General features: G+C 44.3%; 1 long non-coding RNA gene across 1 annotated transcript in view; it reads left to right on the top strand.

Moving 5' to 3' along the window:
• The window catches only part of LOC137617069 (uncharacterized), a 38,338-nt gene extending 20,803 nt beyond the window's left edge, over nucleotides 1-17,535 (top strand). The window contains exon 3 of the long non-coding RNA XR_011039570.1: nucleotides 17,428-17,535. This is a non-coding gene — a long non-coding RNA (uncharacterized lncRNA). The remainder of the gene's footprint in view (nucleotides 1-17,427) is intronic.
• Nucleotides 17,536-18,444: the final 909 nt, after the last annotated feature.

Below are 18,444 nucleotides of genomic sequence, written 5' to 3'. Positions count from 1 at the left end.
GCGTGTTTGAAACACGTGCTATACACAAAGCAACTCAGTTCTTTGATATTAGGAAACCTCGGCTTTGATGAAAGGGTTAATTTGAAGATTAATATTCTATAGCTGATTACTTGTTATAAAACCATCAGAAAATGACTTCGTAATCCATTTGGCTGAGATTTGTGGTGGCTGGGTGATCGCCAGACTGCGGTTCAATTCCCGCTCAAACTCGTTAGTTCCTTTGGTCGCTGCAATCTCACCATTCTTGTGAGCTAAGCATGGTTTTGTGGGGGAGCCTATTATTATTATTATTATTATTATTACTATCCAAGCTACAACCCTAGTTGGAAAAGCAAGATGCTATAAGCCCAGGGGCTCCAACAGGGAAAAATAGCCGAGTCATCAGCAGCCATTGGCTGGCTCTCTGTGGTCCTAGCTTGGGTGGAGAGGAGGCTTGGGTGCTGATCATATGTATATATGGTCAGTCTTTTGGGCAATGTCGTTGTCCCGTGCCTATGCTGTTCACGATTGTCCTTTAAGCCTTTAAACATACGCATGTACGGTTGGACACACGATACTCGGGCACACCTCGCTACGAAAAATTGCACGCCTTCACACCCCTACTTCGCGGCGAGTAACCAAAGTGAGGTGTACCGGGAATTCCTGTATCCAACTCTACATGATCAAAGTAGACTTACCTTCATATTCCACGTCATACAGAAGCTGTAAATTGATTGTTTGGAGACCATCCATTCCTCTCACAACCGACAATATTTCCGCGACAGACACCTGACTGAAAACGAAGAGAAATGACGATATTTAAAGAAATATGTCGTATCTTAGGACGCCTTTATTGGATGGTATTAATCATAAAAGTCGGATTAACTACGAACTGGTATATAGGGGAAAACTCTTGTGGCTTGATATATTGTGTGTGTGTGTGTATATATATATATATATATATATATATATATATATATATATATATATATATATATATATATATATATATATATATATATATATATATATACATATATATATATATATATATATATATATATATATATATATATATATATATACATATATATATATATATATATGTATATATATATATATATATATATATATATATATATATATATATATATATATATATATATATATATATATATATATATATATATACGTATAATGTGTATATATATATCCCGCTGATGTTGGGGTTGTGCCTGTTGTGAAAAATTTGGGTGTACTGATAGATTGTAATTTGTCAATGAGGAACCAAATAGTGAACACAGTGGGAGTGTGTAACTATCACCTGAGAAACATAGCATTTATTAGAAAATATTTAACAGAGGGCAGTACAAAAATTATAGTGATGAGTCACGTAATATCAAGGCTTGATTATTGCAATTCTCTGTACTATAAATTGCCCAATACACTACTAAGAAAGCTTCAAAATGTGCAAAACCGGGCGGCTAGACTGATAAAAGGCATTAAACTACGGGAGAGAATAACTCCTGCATTGATCGATCTACATTGGTTACCTGTTAAGGCTAGAATTGAATTCAAGATTTACTTGTTGACTCACAAAGCACTTACAACTGATAAGCCTAAATATCTTTGTGATTGCTTGGTCCCCTACCCTCAAGCTACCAGCGCTGCTGTAAGAGTTAGACATGCTGATGATCCACATAGACTATTCGAAATTAGTGTGAATCATGCAATAGGAGGAAGAACGTTTAGTTATGCTGCACCAAGACTCTTCAACGACGTTCCACTTGATGTCAAGAATAGAAAAAAATGTGGCAGCTTTCAAGAAAAACCTGAAGACTTATCTTTTTAGAAAGTGTTAAATAGTGACTTGAAAACTATTAAGCCTGAATACAAATGCTAGCGAAATAACTGATAAGATACACAGCAAAATATCAACTGGAAAGAAATTATTTTCACACACCAAGGCCCGCCTGAACAGACTTTTCGTGTCTGATGGAGAGCGAGAAATAAACCCGTAAAAGTAAGTATATATATATATATATATATATATATATATATATATATATATATATATATATATATATATATATATATATATATATATATATATATATATATATATATATATATATATATATATATATATATATATATATATATATGCGTGTGTTCACTACTCGCTAATATTTCCCGTAGAATCTGTATTTCGAGCTAATTGTTTTTTTTTATAATATCTCAAATTAATTTAAGACATTGGCTATTTACTTGCTATTCAGTAGTATAGTATGTTTTTTAGACCCTTCGTTAACTTTAACCAATCATTTGATTTTGATTTTTCTCAATCGAAAGAATGCCAACATTTTTTTCAGAATTTTAACCTTCAATTAAAATATAACCCATACATTAATCACTTACCTTTATTCATCATCATCATCATGATCATCTCTTACGCCTATTGATGCAAAGGGCTTTGGTTAGATTTCGCCAGTCAGATGTCACTAACTTGAGCATTTAAATCAACACTTCTCCATTCATTATCTTTTATTTCACACTTCATAGTCCACAGCCATATAGACCTGGGTCTTCCAACTCATCTAGTGCTTTGTGGAGCCCAGTTGAAAGTTTGGTGAACTAATCTCTTTGTGGGAGTGCGAAGAGCATGGCCAAACCATCTCCATCTACCCCTCATAAGGATCTCATCCACATATGGCACTCGAGTAATCTCTCTTATAGTTTCATTTCTAATCCTGTCTTGCCATTTAACTCCCAATGTCCTTCTGAGGGCTTTGTTCTCAAATCTACTTTTTTTTTTTTTACCTATGAAAAAATATCCCTCATGGTAAATTTTGTTATAATTATTTTATACAAATTTAAAATTTTAGACGGAAGTGTTTTAAACGTCATAGATGTTGTCTGATCAAATATTCGGCAGTGATTTTAGACTTCTTGAAGCGTCTAAATGTTAACGGATGCTTTTTGAGCAAAGATCTGGCAGAAATTTTAGCCTTTCTTTAAGCGTTGTAAACGCAACAATAATTTATTGCTGAAACTAGAGAGGTGATAGTTAATTCGTCAATTCGATTTTCTTTATGGAGCAAATTGTTTTTTATCTTGGGTTGAAGCTATTTTTACGATTTACGACATATGATTTAGTGTTACCTTTCCAAGACTGAAGCTGGTTGGGAAACAACCTCTGGGTTGAGACTTAGTCTTAGGGTAAGCTAAGAATATAGCAGTCTAAGAGGGGGTAGCAGGAGGCGTAGGAACCCCTGGTAAGTAAGAATTTAACTCTTTTACCCCCGGGGTATTTGGAAATTTCCAACCCTTAACCCCCAAGGGGTTATTTTTTTCCCAGCACATTTTGCAGTATATATTTTTTAAATTGCTCCAACAGCCTTAATTTTTGTCATAGAGAGGTCAGGTTGGTCTCATTCTCTTGGAAAATGCCTGAATTTTCTCAAAAAATTATCAAAAAATATGAAAAACAAATTTTTATAGCATTTTTTTTGCAAGGACGTATCGGTACGTCCATGGGGGTAAAGGGATGGCTTTTGTGAAATGTACCAGTATGCTCTTTGGGGGTAAAAGGGTTAAGGATATGGCTTCTAGGTTGGGTGAGTAATCTTACTTTAGGTGGCTCTTGCATTTGTCTTCCTTTTTAACATGTGGTTTTTCAGTAATACATGAGAGATTTTACACCCATTCTGTTCCAACCAACTACAAGGGCTCCAAGAATTAATTTGGGTTCCTACTTTCCAATTATCATAGAACCGGTAAGCGAATTAGCTGTAGTCACTGGCATATAATAGGGCCCAACAAACCTGATACTTACCTATCTATATACCAAAGGCACTTCCCCCAATTTTGGGGGGTAGCCGACATCAACAAGAAACAAAACAAAAAAGGGGACCTCTACTCTCTACGTTCTTCCAGCCTAACCAGGGACTCCAGGGACGAGGGGGCTGGGAACCCCCTCTCCTGTGAAAAAATCCTATGAGACTGATACTTATAACCAAGCATAAAGAGGTTTTTGGTATTGGAGCTGACTTCGGCCAAATTCACTTTTGATATGTATATAGCAACTCTATAATATTTTCCATCCAGAAGAATGAAAGGTATATTAATAGGATTGCTTGGTATTTGCAATAATCTTTTTATGGATGTATATGAATAATGATAGACCCAGAAATATTGACAGAGATTGATAGACTGGAGAGATGAATACTATAGTTGTACACTGGAAAGCCTCTTGAATGATTAAATGCATAGTCTCTGAAACTATTCAATTTAAGCTTAATCGTATTGGATATACACGGGGTACTGTATATCTATAGCACACTCCTCCGGATTATTTCCTAATATATATTTGTTCCGTAACCGAAATACAAACCACGTTATTTACAAAGGGTTATTACTTTTAGCGTAGCTGAAATGGCAAGTCATTAGAATTTAACGAGGGTGTATTACCCCCCGCGCTAGTTAGCGGGGGGGGGGGGGGGTAGGGGAGTGGTAGCTAGCTACCCCTCCTCCCCCTCACACACAGGTGACACAGGTGAATACTCACTTTCACTTTTGGCTCGGACTGTGACAGACGTCTCTGTCTTGGTCCTCGCTTGGCAGCCATTGTTTTGTCTTTACTTAATCGCTTACTTTTCTTTTACTCAATATATATGTAAACATGTTTTCATGTTTGTATATATATTTGAGTATAGAAATAAGTAAGTTTCCTTTTCAGATGTGTGTGTGTAGTGTACGATATCTACGTGGAGGCCTCGGCAGTTAGGCCACCACGGCGTATTTTATGGGTGGCGATCGAGTTTGACTTATGTCTTTCTCTCTCTCTCTCTCTCTCTTGAGGTCGTTCACCCTTTTACTACGTGTTACTACGCCCTTGTAGCCTATAGTGCTCCCAAACGAAAGTGGCAGCTGAGAGCTTATTTTTTCGCATCGAATCTTGAATATTTCGGTCATTTTATCTGGAGAAGCCCAAAAGCAGAGTATGGATTAAGGTCTTAAAGGTGGGTCAGTTCCGTCGGTCATTATCCCGGATATAGTTCCCTTTTCGGCTATTTTTCCCAAGTGGCCAATGGAAAAGAAATTGGAATAGATTAAAAGTATCTAATGCATTTAAAAACAGGGCGTACGTGTCTTTATTAATTTTCATCTTTATCTGAGTGAATATGATATACGATATTATATATATATATATATATATATATATATATATATATATATATATATATATATATATATATATATATATATATATATATATATATATATATATATATATATATATATATATATATATATATATATATATATATATATCACATATGTATATATATATATATATATATATATATATATATATATATATATATATATATATATATATATATATATATATATATATATATATATATATATAAAATGTATGTGTTTGTGTGTATGTTTTTAAAATGATTACAAAAAATTCCATTGTACTGAAAAAGTCTGTAGGTAGAAAAAACCCAGAAAGAATCAAAAGATTAAGATTTAGAGGTCACCCATTCCCAGAGAAGAACAGGATTAGCCAGACACGCTAAATCAGTTAATACGCAAATGTCAAGCTGGGCAAATTGTTTTCTTGTATCCTCACCGAGAGGTCGTGAAGGTACGAAATTATTTGAAATATATACGACATATTAAGAAGAACCCCAAAGAACTGTCATTCGACTGCCACTTTCGTTTGGGAGCACTATAGCTTCCTTTCCGTGTGGGGGGTTGCTACGCCGTACGTTTGTATCAATTAGTTATGAATCTAATTGTAGTTTTTTTTTTTTTTTTTTTTTTTTTTCAGCTTGTAGAACGATTCCTTTCGGAGTTTTCGTTCTTTAGTGTTCATTCATTTTTAATTTACATAATTACATAGTTACATAATTATAATTGTTATAATTCTGTTTTGGTTACAGCTCTCCTTCCGCGAGTGTAAGTGGTTGTGAGGGCACGTGCCTGTTGTGTAATTCTTGTTCCTTTCCCTCGGGATTCCTCTTCGGAGCCTTCCCGGGGGAATGAATGTGTACTAATATTATTTGTTTTATTTTTTTTACAGTTACCGATCTAGTTCGTTTCTGTAATATAGCAACGGTGGTGTGAGCTGTCTGGTTGAGTCCTGGGGATTCGGCTGTTGCTGCCTCCCCCCTTGTATTTTCGTCAGGGCCGTGTCTCCTTCTACTGGTAGTACTCCCGTGTCGACGGACAGCTCTCCAGTTCATTTTAGAACACTCAGGAGGCTTGCCTCCTTGGGCGGGTAACTTTCCTTCCGAGGGAAGTTTTTCCTGTCCAGGCTTGAGTTTTTCTCCTTTTGGGGGGTTCTTCTCTTGCCTTTTTTTCGTGCGACTATGCTCTTGGTGCTGAGCGGTCGCACCTGCAGTTTCGCTCAAGGGGCTGGGCAACTGCAGGAGCTCCTCTTCGGAGGATTGCTCCTTTTAGGTCACTGGCTGACCAGTCTCTTCCTCGAAGTGTTTCTCTTTCTTTCGCGAGAGAGTACACTCATAGAGACTCCTCTTCGGAGGTTTCTTCTGTTGCTGTTGGCCTCCCTCGCCGTAAGGCCCTGCGTCCGCCTCGTCGTAGGGGCCTCTCATCTCCCTATAAGGGTGCTTGAGGCGCCCTTTTGGATCTCCGTTTGCAGCCTACAACTCCTTTTTTCTCGATCTTCCGCCTTGGTGCAGATGGACAGCAGTCTGATCTCGTCTTCCGACGGGCAACGGTCTTCCCGACGGACAGCGGTCTTCCGACGGACATCAGTCTCCCGGCGGACAACGATCCCTTCGGGGCCAAGGGTTGCCCCCACGGGGGTTCTTCCCTTGCGTGTCAGGGTTTCCCTGCGCGCCCTTCTGCTCATCAGCGCTTTCAAGATGATCTTTCCTGCGGTTCCTGTTACGTGCCCTGTGCGCCCACGTTCACCCTCGCGATCTAGAACTTCGGTTCAGGTCGGGGTCAAGGACTCTTCTTCTTTGCGCAGGCTTCCACGCGTAGCCTTCTGCTCGTCAGCGATCATCAGCTCGTCAGCGATCTCCGGATCGCCCACGTGTGTTACAGCTGGCACGCCAACGTTCTCCAACACTTCTGAAGGAACATGGTTCGCCAGCTACTAGCTCACCTGCGCATGCTGATCGCCATCGCGCGACCATCAACTGCGCATGATCGCCCGCTTACGCATGCTGCTCCTCATCGCACAACCCTGAACGATCGCCCTCCTGCGGATGCTGATCACCATCGCACCCTTCCACGCGATCATTCACCTGCGCATGCTGCTCGCCATCGCACAACCCTGCACGATCGCCCGCTTACGCATGCTGCTGCTCATCGCACAACCCTGAACGATCGCCCTCCTGCGGATGCTGATCACCATCGCACCCTTCCACGCGATCATTCACCTGTGCATGCTGCTCGCCATCGCTCAACCCTGCACGATCGCCCGCTTACGCATGCTGCTCCTCATCGCACAACCCTGAACGATCGCCCTCCTGCGGATGCTGATCACCATCGCACCCTTCCACGCGATCATTCACCTGCGCATGCTGCTCGCCATCGCTCAACCCTGCACGATCGCCCGCTTACGCATGCTGCTCCTCATCGCACAACCCTGAACGATCGCCCTCCTGCGGATGCTGATCACCATCGCACCCTTCCACGCGATCATTCACCTGCGCATGCTGCTCGCCATCGCTCAACCCTGCACGATCGCCCGCTTACGCATGCTGCTCCTCATCGCACAACCCTGAACGATCGCCCTCCTGCGGATGCTGATCACCATCGCACCCTTCCACGCGATCATTCACCTGCGCATGCTGCTCGCCATCGCTCAACCCTGCACGATCGCCCGCTTACGCATGCTGCTCCTCATCGCACAACCCTGAACGATCGCCCTCCTGCGGATGCTGATCACCATCGCACCCTTCCACGCGATCATTCACCTGCGCATGCTGCTCGCCATCGCTCAACCCTGCACGATCGCCCGCTTACGCATGCTGCTCCTCATCGCACAACCCTGAACGATCGCTCTCCTGCGGATGCTGATCACCATCGCACCCTTCCACGCGATCATTCACCTGCGCATGCTGCTCGCCATCGCTCAACCCTGCACGATCGCCCGCTTACGCATGCTGCTCCTCATCGCACAACCCTGAACGATCGCCCTCCTGCGGATGCTGATCACCATCGCACCCTTCCACGCGATCATTCACCTGCGCATGCTGCTCGCCATCGCTCAACCCTGCACGATCGCCCGCTTACGCATGCTGCTCCTCATCGCACAACCCTGAACGATCGCCCTCCTGCGGATGCTGATCACCATCGCACCCTTCCACGCGATCATTCACCTGCGCATGCTGCTCGCCATCGCTCAACCCTGCACGATCGCCCGCTTACGCATGCTGCTCCTCATCGCACAACCCTGAACGATCGCCCTCCTGCGGATGCTGATCACCATCGCACCCTTCCACGCGATCATTCACCTGCGCATGCTGCTCGCCATCGCTCAACCCTGCACGATCGCCCGCTTACGCATGCTGCTCCTCATCGCACAACCCTGAACGATCGCCCTCCTGCGGATGCTGATCACCATCGCACCCTTCCACGCGATCATTCACCTGCGCATGCTGCTCGCCATCGCTCAACCCTGCACGATCGCCCGCTTACGCATGCTGCTCCTCATCGCACAACCCTGAACGATCGCCCTCCTGCGGATGCTGATCACCATCGCACCCTTCCACGCGATCATTCACCTGCGCATGCTGCTCGCCATCGCTCAACCCTGCACGATCGCCCGCTTACGCATGCTGCTCCTCATCGCACAACCCTGAACGATCGCCCTCTTGCGGATGCTGATCACCATCGCACCCTATCACGCGATCATTCACCTACACATGCTGCTCGCCATCGCTTACCATCACGCGGTCATTATCGCCAGCGATCTTCTTCACCTACGCGGCAGCACGATCCCTCGCCGTCACGCCATCGCTTGCGTTCGTCGCCTCGGACACGTGTTCATTTACCTGCCCACCCTCATGCCCGCGTGATCGCTCGCCTGCGCGCCCGCGTGACCGCTCGCCTGCGCGCCCGCACGACCGCTCGCCTGCGCGACCATTCGCCTTTGCGCGACCGTTCACCCTCGTGCGACCATAGTTCGCGGTGAATTCCACAGCCGGTGGTAGCAGCAGGGACGCGTGCTCCTAGACGGCACTCGGGATCACCTCCATCCAAGCACAGGTTGGTAGTGCAGGACGAAGACAGGTCAGTACAGCATTCTTCCCCACCTTTTCAGGCAGGTACCGTCGGGTCCACTCCAAAGGATCGCCCGATCCCTTTCACCTTAGCGAGGATTTCGGACTCTGTGTCCTTGGAGCAGCAGACATGGTTTGGTCCGCTGGCACGGGCGTTAATGAGGGTTATGAAACCAGCACTCGCCGGCCAGGGTAACAAACCAGCGGCTGTCTCTCCTACGCTGAAGAGAAAGAGAGGAGTGGACTTCGTGGTGACTTCCCCCAGGGCGAAGTTGGTTCCCAAGAGGTCGGTCTCGAGGGTCCCCTCTCCTGCACGAGTACTCTCTCCTTCTCCCGCCCTGGAAGGATTTTTGGCGGGGGGGCTTTCCGTTCAAGATTTCTCCATCGGACAAGGGGTGACTGCTTACCTCTTCCTCTGGGAGCTTACCAGGTTCTTTCCCTCCTCGGTTACGGCCCGAGGTTTGGTTCAAGGAAGCTACAGGAAGATCAAGGGTACTTTCCTCCTCTCGAGCTCAGACACCTTGGCCTTTCGTCGTTAAGTATCTACTTGCGGACAAGCTCGATGTTGTACCATCTGAACGCGCTGACTGATTATTATTATTATTATTACTATTACTATTATTACTATCCAAGCTACAACCCTAATTGGAAAAGCAAGATGCTATAAGCCCAGGGGCTCCAATAGGGAAAAATAGCCCAGTGAGGAAAGGAAATAAGGAGATAAATAACTGAAGAGAACAAATTAACAATAAATCATTCTAAAAAAAGTAATGTCAAAAGAGATATATCATATATAAACTTTTAACGTCAACAACAAAAATGTCATATATAAACTATAAAAAGACTCATGTCCGTCTGGTCAACAAAAAAGCATCTGCTCCAACTTTGAACTTTTGAAGTTCTACTGATTCAACAACCCGATTAGGAAGATCATTCCACAACTTGGTAACAGCTGGAATAAAACTTCTAGAGTACTGCGTAGTATTGAGTCTTATGATGGAGAAGGCCTGGCTATTAGAATTAACTGCCTGCCTAGTATTACGAACAGGATAGAATTGTCCAGGGAGATCTGAATGTAAAGGATGGTCAGAGTTATGAAAAATCTTATGCAACATGCATAATGAACTAATTGATCGACGGTGCCAGAGATTAATATCTAGATCAGGAATAAGAAATTTAATAGACCGTAAGTTTCTGTCCAACAAATTAAGATGAGAATCAGCAGCTGAAGACCAGACAGGAGAACAATACTCAAAACAAGGTAGAATAAAAGAATTAAAACACTTCTTCAGAATAGATTGATCACCGAATATCTTAAAAGACTTTCTCAATAAGCCAATTTTTTGTGCAATTGAAGAAGACACAGACCTTATATGTTTCTCAAAAGTAAATTTGCTGTCAAGAATCACGCCTAAAATTTTGAAAGAGTCATACAAATTTAAAGAAACATTATCAATACTGAGATCCGGATGTTGAGGAGCCACCGTCCTTGACCTACTTACAATCATACTTTGAGTTTTGTTAGGATTCAACTTCATACCCCATAATTTGCACCATGCACTAATTTTAGCTAAATCTCTATTAAGGGATTCACCAACCCCAGATCTACATTCAGGGGATGGAATTGATGCAAAGAGAGTAGCATCATCTGCATATGCAACAAGCTTATTTTCTAGGCCAAACCACATGTCATGTGTATATAGTATGAAAAGTAATGGGCCAAGAACACTACCCTGTGGAACACCGGATATTACATTCCTATACTCACTATGGTGCACATCAACAACAACTCTTTTGAGATCTACTACTTAAAAAATCAATAATAATGCTAAGAAACGACCCACCCACTCCCAACTGTTTCAGTTTGAAAACAAGGGCCTCATGATTAACACGGTCAAAGGCAGCACTAAAATCAAGGCCAATCATACGAACTTCCCGACCACAATCAAGGGATTTCTGTACTGCATTGGAGATTGTAAGAAGGGCATCACATGCTCCAAGGCCTTTCCGAAAACCAAATTGCAAACTAGGGAATAGATGATTACCTTCAGCAAACCTATTAAGACGTTTTGCCAGAAGACGTTCAAAAACTTTAGATAATATGGGAGTTATGGAAATTGGGCGGTAATCAGTGGGACTCGAGCTACCACAAACACATTTACATAGAGGAGTAACATTACCAATTCTCCAACAAGTGCTAAAAGCTCCTCTTCTTGCTAACTTGCGTAAAATAACAGATAACTTTGGAGCTAAGAAATCTGCTGTCTTTATAAAAAACAAAGGAAAAATACCATTTGGGTCTACACCTCCATAAGCATCAAGGTCCATCAACAGAGCTTTAATCTCACGAGATCGAAAAGCTAAACTAGTTAGTTTAGCCTCAGGAAAACAGGAATGAGGAAGTTCAAGTTTTTCATTACTCTGTTTACTGTCAAAAACATCAGCCAAAAGGGTTGCCTTTTCCTTTGGACAGTGAGTGACTGAGCCATCTGGTTTAAGTAAAGGAGGAACTGTTGCATCTACACCAAAGAGTGCAGATTTAAGGGTAGACCACCATTTATGTTCCTGAGTTGTACCAGAGAGGGTTTCTTTTATGATTAAATTGTACTCCTTTTCAGTTGAGGCATAAACTCTCTGAGCAAAAGCTCGAAGCTGAGTATAGTTGTTCCAGGTCAAATCTGATCTGTTACCCTTCCAAAGGTGATAGGCCTCCTGCTTCTCCAAATAAGCACGTCTACAATCATCATTGAACCACGGTTTGTCCTTCATTCGGTACCTTAGCACACGAGAAGGGATACGCCTATCAATTATGTTGACTAGATTCTCATTCAAAGGGACAACAGGATCTACACTATTATATAATTGTGACCAATTCAAGCACAAAAGATCATGCAAAATCCCATTCCAGTCTGCTTGGGATTTCATATAAATTTTACAAGAATATGATATATCAGGGACAGGCTGCTCAGTCTTCACTAATAATGAAATCAAGGCATGATCAGAAGTCCCGACTGGAGAACCAACCTTACTAGTTATAACGCCAGGGGAGTCAGTGTATACGAGGTCCAAGCAATTACCAGACCTGTGAGTAGCTTAATTTATGATTTGCTCACAGCCTGATTCTGAGGCAAAGTCTAAAGCTCTTAAGCCATGGCGATCGGTAGGAGAGATAGAACTCAACCACTCCCCATGGTGAGCATTAAAATCACCAACAAAGACAAACGAAGCCTTTCTATCATCTTCTTGTATCTTAGCCATAATGGTAAGAAGACAATCAAAGATAGAATCATCCATGTCTGGATTCCGGTAGATTGAACACAAATAAAAGTTGTTATGCCTGCCACAAACTTTTATTACCTGAATCTCATGACATCCACATTGATAGCAGGACTTATGAGAAGCAGGGTACTCGGTCCTAATATACACCGCCATTCCCCTGTCCCTAAGAATGTAATCACGTTTCAGATGAGACTTCCTTCGGGTGTCTCATCTGTGGAGGTCGACGACCTCAGACACCCTTCCATCCTTGAGAAGAGTTTTGTCTGTGCCCAAGGACAGAGACTTGGACAGCTGCTGTGCGGAGTAAATCGACTTCCGGTTTCACTCCTCCAAGGCGCTTTCTTCCAGACTCTGCAGGGCTCCAGCGCCCTTTTCTTTCAACCACGTCGGCCTAAGTTATCGGCTACGACAACTGGGACAAGGTGTCCAATTGCAGTTTCCTCCTGTCAGGAACAGATGGCACGGGAGACTCCCCCGGGGGGGGGGGGGGCATAGTCCTAAAAGGAGTTCACGAACTCTAGGATTGCAGGTTTTTTCGCTGGGAGGATGCTTAAGGTTACTCATCCGAATGACAGCTTCCCGATGCCCATTCCCGCACAATCTCTGTGAGTAGCCAAGGATATCGCGCCTGCCGTCTCTGTCAGCGAATTCAGTGTCTCTGAACCTCTATGTCATAGCGTCAGCAGAGTTGCCCGTTTGGGCAGAATGATCCATACCTTAGGCGAAGGTCTTCCTTAGGATCATCGACGGCTTCACCCCCGGCCCCCTCAGTCGATCCTTTCTTGTAAGGAAGGATCTGAGAGGGGATGTCCATAGTCGACCTCTCAGCCCTGATCAAGTTTGTCGAACAAACTTCGGCCAGCGTAGACCAGCAGAATCGATCAGACTGGTAACGAGGCGACAGGACTCCTTTAACCCTGGATCGGAAGGACGGGTACTTTCAGTTTCCATTCCATCCATCTTCCAGGGTGCTCGTCGAATTCAGCCTAGACTGCAAGTATTCCTGCTTATGATGCAGTGTGGCTATCCCGCCGTGGCATAGCAGGTTTGTTTCCCCAGAGAACTCTCCCTGCCTTCCTCTTGGCCGCTCAGGTGCAGGTTTCCGCCTCCTCTGCTGTTTGGAGGGCTGGTCAACTCCGGTAGGCTCGGGTTTCGACCTTCTTCAGTGCCGGGACAAGCTTCCGGATGCTGACCATGAGTGTGGGCTCATGGTATTTTGCTTGGAGCCTTCTCTTCCTCTGCCTCAACATCTGGAGTATCTGGCCATGATATTGAGTCAACCGCCTTACCACATTGGAAACCCCGCTTCTCGTCCGTCCAGCGAGGTTAAGCAACGTCGGTACTTGGATGGGTGACCACCTGGGGACGCCAGATTCTGTTACCGCATCCTCCGAGCCTTCCTTTCGGTTGACTGTGGCAAGACTGAGGAGAGTCGCAGTACCTGTTCTCAGTCAAGCAGAGCTTTCAGCCCTACCTTGGAACGTTTCCTAGTTCTTCTTTCCTCATTGACCCGTCTATAGTCCGAACGGTCGCCTCAGGATAAGTTCCATGTGGGGCGATCCAAGTTCCGGTGGCTTCAGACAATGTTTAACCGGACTCCCTGGCCCTATGGGACCCGCGGAACTATTAAACCTGCAATGGGTGTTGACCTATGGAGCCTCTTGATGGTAGTGGATATTCTCGTCCTTTCCCCACATTCTTGATGCGGTTCTCGGACTCGTCAAAGGAAAGGGGGGGGCATGTTCCGGTCCAGGCCTATGGTCAAGACCTGAAGGATACCTATCCATCATTCAGGCAGGCTTAAGGGCCTTAGTCTGGCCCCTCTTCAGATCCTACAGCTCCTGCCAAGTCGCCCCGTTGCGCGTCGACTTCATTCTAACCAGCAGGGGACGCATTTTCACACCTTCACATCTTGCAGTAGAGATACCGGGATGATTGAGATTCTCTCAATTCCACCATCGGCTCTCTCATTCCAGGCAGGGGAATGTTTCTCTCAGACTATCCGAGCAGAGCCTCATAGAGAGAGTGTACCTAGGGGTCTTTGACCTTGGGTAACCAGCAAGTGCTGGTCTGGGGGACCTGATCACGACACCTTGGAACCTCAAGCTTCCACTAGTCTTCCCCCCAGTCTCAGACCCCGAGACTCTGGCAAGATGCATTCCGGTGATGGTGGGACAAATTCGACGCCTGCGTCTTCCCTCCTTTTTGTCTGCGGACAATGGGTCTCAACAAAACCAGGTTGTCTGTCAACCTTTCAATGGGAGAGCTCCACTGGGACTATGCGGAGAACGGTTTCTGGACCCTCTGCTTCCCCTGACGGAACTCCCGGGAGAGCTTCTCCCACGGCACAGACTACTCAAGCAACCACACTGCGACATCTCTCCCGAACCGGGGCGTCGCTTTGGCTTCATGCCTGGAGACACTACGCTTCCTCCTCTAGAAGAGACAACCCGCTACAGTCGCGGTACGGAGGTCGCGTCATCTGCGATAGTCATCCACAGGGGTCTCCCAGGCAAAGTGAAGAGTCTAAGGTGGTGGGTGCCGTGGGAGATATACCTCTTCCCGTGAGGCCTCTTCTCCAGCAATAACGGTCTTATTGCCTTTCGGCGGGAGGAAACTCCTTTCCGCTCTCGGCAATGAAGCCTGTCGCTCAGCCTTTCCCTGACCTTCAGGCTTAAAGGAATAACTTTTTCCTGCCCGCTGGATCTATCCTCGCTCATGCGAAGCCCTAGTCGGAGGAAGACCTCCAACTTGGAGCATGGCTCGGACTTTTAGTCCTTTAAGAGATCTTCTCAAGACCCTTTTATGACAGGCCTCGGATTGTATTCCGCCTTGGGTCTTCTGCTCACTCTGGCCACGGCCAGTGTGTAAGCAATCTTCTTGGTCTCTTACTACTCCCCCCTTTCTAAGTTAGAGGGGAAGGCAACATTCAGGCTTGCTCCTGAGTTGTTGGCTAGACTCAGAATCTGAGGGTCCCGACCCTTCGGTCCGATTCATTCAAGATTTCGAGTCTCCATTCTGTGTGTGATGTCCCAAGACCTTCTCTTTCTTGCCAGTAAGGAATCGAGAGGTTAGCGCTGGGAACAGCTGCAGTTTGGCCTCAGTTGCAGCTGATTTGGGAACACAAGGAGGACATGGGGGGAGAGTCACCAGTATACCTCTTCAGCCCGGACTCGAGTACATTCATCTCGACCTGTCTTCAGACCCTCCCCCGTCACGTCGCCCTACAGCACGGTTAGATACTGTACATCGCAACGTCCTCGCCTTCGAGTAATACTACTGTGACGCAGGTGCTACAAGCTGGAGTCTGGAAGCGTTTGATGACCTTCGCAGCCCGCTTCCTGCAGGTCGTGACCCACAGGAGTCTCGATACGTTTTCTATCGCTCTGTGGTGGCTACACAACAGCTGGTCTAACCTCAGGCTCCTTTTTGGACAGGTAGCAGAAGGTTGAGGGCATTGTTATCAGGTTTTAGTCTGCATGAACGAAAAAAGTATGTCTGGCCCTTACTTCTTTCTTCATCATCCCCTCTACGGGGAAGCAGCATCCTGGTCTCTGCATAGCTGACCTCGAACCTCTGCAGGTAAACCATGCTTCCTTGTGTTCCGAGTATTGAGTCAATACTGTCGCGTCCCCCATACCCTGACGAGGTGGTATTGGGAACGTCCTAACCCAGAGTTCCTTCTGGAACTCCAGGTCAACTGCCTAAGACGGGTCACACTTCTTCCTTCACACACAAGCTTACGTAGGCCACATGGTTCCTTGCGGAGCAAGGAACTTGTGAGGTGCAGGGACTCCTTTTCTCGAGTGCGACTCACTCGGATTCTGAGTCCCCGGGTAAAGCCAAAGCCAGTATGGCTGGGGACTTTCCACCCTTCCTAAGGGATAAGTCACCCTTTGTAAATAGTGTGGTTTGTATTTCGGTTACGGAACAAATGACAAATTCGAAGATAATTTGTATTTTTCCTAACCATACAAACCTTAGCTATTTACACATATTTGCCCGCCAGCCCTGTCCCCCAAGACAAGTCCTACCTCTAAGTGAAAGTGAGTATTCACGTGTGTGTGAGGGGGAGGAGGGGTAGCTAGCTACCACTCCCCTACCCCCCCGCTAACTAGCGCGGGGGTAATACACCCTCGTTAAATTCTAATGGCTCGCCATTTCAGCTACGCTAAAAGTAATAACCCTTTGTAAATAGCTAAGGTTTGTATGGTTAGGAAAAATACAAATTATCTTCGAATTTGTCATATTAATAGGATTGCTTGGTATTTGCAATAATCTTTTTATGGATGAATAATGATACACCCAGAAATATTGACAGAGATTGATAGACTGGAGAGATGAATACTATAGTTGTACACTGGAAAGCCTATTGAATAATTAAATGCATAGTCTCTGAAACTATTCAATTTAAGCTTAATCGTAGTGGATATACATGGGGTACTGTATATCTATAGCACACTCCTCCGGATTATTTCTTAATATATATATGTATATGTGTATGTATATGTATTAGGGTGCCGGTTTAGTATGTGGCCTACCTTTCGAATATGACCTACAAAATTCTACATGTTTTTAGTATGTGGCCTAACTTAACCTAACCTAACGAGCCAGGTAGGCCACATACTAAACTGGCACCTGTATATGTATATGTATGATTCTAGTTCATTGATAATACTTCATACACGATTTAAATTCCCTCATATCTGATATTAATAAGCTTTTAAAGTGGCTGCATATTTAAATTTAACCAGATATTGACGAAAGCTAACCATGTCAGAATGTCGGTTTTTGAAATTGTCACTGGATAGATAGATATTATGAAGACAAGTTCTTTAAGCTCATACAGTAGGCAAAAAATAAATTTCCCCTTTTTAAATTTCAATTATCTTTCCAGATTGGAGCCAACCTCGGTATCGTGTTCATATAGAAGAGAACCCTTCCTAAGAAGAGTGGAAACTTACATAGAACACGTGAGAAATGTTTCCATATAATCGCTGATAAGAAAATTTAACCAATTTACCTTTCTTCTAGTGAGAAAAGATAAGTATGATGGACGTATATAGCAGGGAGTATAAATGTTACTGTAAGCTCATCATATTTGTTCCTACACATATACAAACATTATAGCCAAGTTGGATACAGCTGTTGAAACTTAACTAGGTAGCGGTAGTTAGCTGAAAGGTGTTAGGTAAGCTTCAGCCACCCTACTGGTCACTGAGCTCCCATTTTGTTTTCTGCCTCCGGGTAGTACAGATGTAATTCCTGTGTCTCCATCTGGCAGTTTTAATCTGTTGCTTTTTCTTTGAAATAAATGTGTTGGCAAATAATTTTTAGGAACATTTAGAAATGATTTGACAAAGTTTTCCAATAACCGTACCTGTGTGACAGTTTTCTGTGCAAACATGCTGATTTCTATATTCTTGTTCTAATTGGACAGCATTCCTGTTTGCTCTTTATTCCCTCACTTGTGACAACAAACTTAAACTTTAGGAGTTTCCAAATCCTTTGACATTCGTGTGGTCCATCATATTAAGAAAGTTTTGCTGCCGCCAAGTGTGAAAGGGAAGGGCACCACCCTTCTTTGTACCTCCAGTGTCCTCTCCCTTCCGGAAAGGTGCTAAGGAAATATCTCCTGGTTGTGCTGTCTCTTCTTAAGAGTCTTCACACAGATATAGGGTCTTCCTTAACTGTCTACCAGTCCTTGGTAATGCCCTAGGCTAACATCTGCCTCATCTTCTTGGCCAGGTTGTTAGAAGATTGACAGGGCTCATCACTATCGTTTCTATACAGGAGAGAAGGGCTTTGACATTTCCGGGTAAAGTAACCAGCCAGCTTGGTCATAGGTACTTCCTTCCATTCAAGAATAAATCTCACATTGAAGGATGATGCTTCGTATTTGTATAAGAACAAA

This window comes from Palaemon carinicauda, chromosome 2 (genome assembly GCF_036898095.1).
Source record: "Palaemon carinicauda isolate YSFRI2023 chromosome 2, ASM3689809v2, whole genome shotgun sequence".
Lineage (NCBI taxonomy): Eukaryota > Metazoa > Arthropoda > Malacostraca > Decapoda > Palaemonidae > Palaemon > Palaemon carinicauda.
The sequence above is the reverse complement of the archived record's forward strand: the minus strand, read 5'-3'. Positions and strand labels throughout refer to the sequence as shown.